We start from the raw sequence: 4,363 nt of genomic DNA, 5'->3' as shown, positions 1-4,363 counted from the left end.
ATTGTAGAAGATCATGTGCACTAGAAGATTTTGCTATCACCAGCATTATAAAAAAAAGCTATCACGATTGGAGACATGGACAAAGAGACTGCCTGATTACCTGGCTAGGTGGAGTACCATTACCCTGGCTGACAGCAACATATTTTAATAGACTTTACTACGTCTTTATTACTTTGTAACCAAGGTGTATCATACAATACCTTACATATGTTTGGTTAATATTTATAACATATTCAATTACGGGTTAAATTTTTTTCAGTGATGATAAAAACAAGCCTAACACTAAAGCTGGACCAACTTTTTAAAAATTGAGATATAATTCATACCATAAAATTCACCTGTGTAAAATGTACAAAGGTTTTTAATATATCTACAGATGATGTGCAAACATCATCACTATCTAATTGCAGCATATTTTTATCACCCTCCAAAGTAACCTCATACCCATTAGCATCTACTACTCAATTCACTCCCTCCAGTCCCTGAAAAACGCTAATCCACTTTCTGTCTTTATGAATTTGCCTAGTTGAGACTTTTAAATGAAATCACAGAGCATGTGGCCTCTACATCTGGCTTCTTTCACCTAACAGAATGTTTACAAGGTTCATCCATGTTGCAGTCTGTAATAGTATCTCATTAGTTTTTATGGCTGAATAATACAGATATACCATTTTTTTGCCATTTAATGGTTAAAAATTTATTTTTTCTCAACTTTTTAAGACTTTCATGAATATTGTTGTTGTAAACAGCCTTGCATAATTTTGTATGGACATGTTCTCAGTTATTTCAATACCTAAGAGTGGAATCCTGGGTTCTATGATAAGTATGTTTAACATTTTGAGGAAATGCCAGATTGTTTATCAAAGTGGCTGAAACATATCGCCACCAGCCCTGCATAAAGGTTCCCATTTTTCCATACACTCACTCAAACTTGTTAGTGTCCCTCTTTTGGATTATAGTCATCCTCGTGGTTGCTTAATGGTTGTAATTTTGATTTGAATATCTCTAATTACTAATGATGTTGAATACCTTTTTGTCAGAAGTTACTGGCCGTTTGAGCATCTTTTTAAGGAAAAGTCTATTCATGATTTTTTTGCCCATTTTTAAATAGGGTTCTGTTAATTGGGTTTTCACTCAGTTCCCATTCTGTGAGTTATTTCACTTTCTTGACAAAGCCCTTTGAAGGAAAAATATTTAATTTAAATGAAGTCCAATTTATCCATTTTTTTCCTTCCAGTTTTGGTGTCACAGTTAAGAAATAATTGCCAAATCTAATGTCACAGAGATTTATGCGTATATTTTCTAAAAGTCTTAGAGGTTTTAGCTCTTACAGTGAGGTCTTTGATCTATTTTGAGTTAGTTTGTAAGTTGTGTGCTATATAGAGGTCCAACTTTCCTCTTTTACATGTGGTTATCCAATTGTTGCGACAATAGGATATCTTTCCGCATTTAATTATCTTGGCAACCTTGTCAAAATTCAACCAATAGTAATGTAAATATCTACTTAATTCTACTCCTTTGATATTTGTCTCTCTTTATGCCAGTACTATATTGTCTTAATTACTCTAGCTGTATACTAAGTTATGAATTGGAAAGTTTGAGTCTTTCAATGTAGTTCTTTCTTTTAGTTTCTGGCTATTTTTTATTCCATTTCCATGTAAATTTTAAGATCTGCTTTATTTTCTACAAGAAAATAAAATAGCCAGTCGAGATCTTGTTAGAGATTACGTTGAGTCTGTTGATTTAGGTTGTATCACCACCTTTACAATGTTACGTCTTCTAATCCATTAACATGGGCTGTCTTTCCATTTATTTAGTTCTTTGTTTTTGAAAAGAGTTTTATAGTATAACTGTATAAGATGTGCACTTCTTTTGATAAATACATTCCTAAGTATTTATTCTTTTTGATGTCATGCATAAATTTGTTTACTCAATTTTTTTGATCATCCATTGCTAATATATAGAAACACTCTAATATGAATAAACAAAAATTTTTATTATTCTTGTATTCTCTAATCTTGATAAACTGATATATTCTAAGAGTTTTCTCTTTATTTTGGTATATTCCTTTGGATTTCATATTGAAGATTATATCATCTATTAAAAGGGATAGTTTCTCTTTCTTCCTTTCTATGTGACTAAATGCTCTGGCTAGAACCACCCACGTTACGATGAATAGCAGTGACAAGGGTGTACATGCTCACTTTGTTTATATTCTTAAGGGGAGACTATCAGTATTTTACCTTTTTTTTTTTTTTGTATTATTTGTAATGCCACCTGCAGTTTTTGTTTTGTTTTTAAAATAGATGCCCTTTATTGGGTGAGAAATTTCTCTTTTATTTCTACTTTGTTGTTTATTTTTTTAAAAAGCATGAAAGGGTATTGAATTTTATTAGGTTTTTTTTTTTTTTGTAATCAACAAAGTGTATTGAACTTTGTTTGCAGCTAGGTGACAATTAGGTTTTCCTCCTTATTCTATAAATATTGTGTATTATATTGAATGATTTTCATAGGTTGAATGAACCTTGAAGACCTGGGATAACTCGCAGGTAGTTGTGGTGCACAATCGTTTAAAATGTTACTGAATTTGGCTTGCTGGTGTTTTGTTGAAGGCTTTTTAGTCTATATTAATGAGATATTGATGTGTAGTTCTTGCTCATTTGTCTTTTTCCTTATAATGTCTTTGAGTGGTTTTGAATTTTGTTTGCCATTATTTTGTTGAAGGCTTTTGAGTTTATATACATAAAAGATACTGGTCACAGTTTTTGTTTTGTTTTGTTATAAGGATAATATTGAACTCTTAAAACGAGTTGGGAAAATGTTTCCTTCTATTCTATTTTTGAAATAGTTTGTGAAGGATTGGTGTTAATTTTTGTTTAACTGTTTGCTAGATTTCACCAGAGAAGACATTTAATTCTTGGCCTTTTATGGAAAGGTTCTTGATAACTAGTACAATACATTTTCTGGTATGAATCTAATCAGAATTTATTTCTTCTTGAGTCAGTTGCAGCCACTTCTTGTAGGCAATCTAATTTATTAGCACACAATTGTTCATATTTTTTTCTGATAATCCTTTTTCTCTCTTTGATTCCTGATTTTAGTAACTTGAGCCATCTTTTTTTTTAAGCTCGGTCTAGCTAAATATTTCTAAATGCTATTGATCTATTCAAAGGAATAACATTTAGTTTATTTTTCTTTATTTCAGTTATTTTCACTCTAATCTTTATTATTTCCTTCTTCTTGCTTTTTGTTTAGGTTGTTGTTATTTTGTAATTTCATAAGTTAGAAAACTAGCTTATTTATTTGAAATCTTTTTTTTTTTTTTTTTTTTTTTTGAGATGGAGTCTTGCTCATCGCCCAGGCTGGAGTGCAGTAGCACGATCTCGGCTCACTGCAAGCTCTGCCTCCCGGGTTCACACCATTCTCCTGTCTCAGCCTCCCGAGTAGCTGGGACTACAAGCACCTGCCACCACGCCTGGCTAATTTTTTGTATTTTTAGCAGAGACGGGGTTTCACTGTGTTAGCCACCTATTTTTTAATGTAGATATTTACAGCTATAAATTTGTTCTGAGTCTTGCTTTAGCTGTATTCCATAAGTTTTGGTATGTTGTTTTCATTTTCTTTGACTTGTAAATATTTCTGTTTTTTTCTTGTGAATTATATCTTGACCCATTAGAACTGTTTTCTATAATTGCCACGTATTTCTAAATTTCCCAGTGTCTTTCCATTATTAATTTTTACTTCATTACATTATGTTGGAAAATATATATTGTATGATTTCAATCCTTGTGAGTTTATTCAGATTTGTTTTATGGCTTAGCATATGGTCTATCCTGGAGAATGTGCCATGTCCACTTGAGAATAGTGTGTATTCTTCTGTTGACAGAGTGCTCCGTAGCTGTGTGTTAGGTGAAGTTGATTTATAGCATCGTTCAGGCTTCCTAAATCCTTGCTGATCTTCTATCTAGTTGTTTTTTTCTTTATTGAAACTGGGTAATTGAAGGCTTCAAATGTTACTGAATCTTTCCTTCCTTCTTCTCTTCTTCTTTCCATAAGCAATATAAACTGTATTTTGCAGCCTGGACGAGGTGGCTCATACCTGTAATCCCAGCACTTTGGGAGGCCAAGGCAGGTGGATCACCTGAGGTTGGGAGTTCGAGACCAGCCTGACCAACATGGAGAAACCCTGTCCACTAAAAATACAAAATTAGTTGGACGTGGTGGTGCATGCCTGCAATCCCAGCTACGTGGGAGGCTGCGTCAGGAGAATCGCTTGAACCCTGGGAGTCGGAGGTTGCTGTGAGCCGAGATCGTGCCACTGAACTCCAGCCTGGGCAACAAGAGTGAAACTCCATCTCAAAAA

This window comes from Piliocolobus tephrosceles, chromosome 3 (assembly GCF_002776525.5).
Source record: "Piliocolobus tephrosceles isolate RC106 chromosome 3, ASM277652v3, whole genome shotgun sequence".
NCBI lineage: Eukaryota > Metazoa > Chordata > Mammalia > Primates > Cercopithecidae > Piliocolobus > Piliocolobus tephrosceles.
This window is presented reverse-complemented; position numbering follows the sequence as displayed.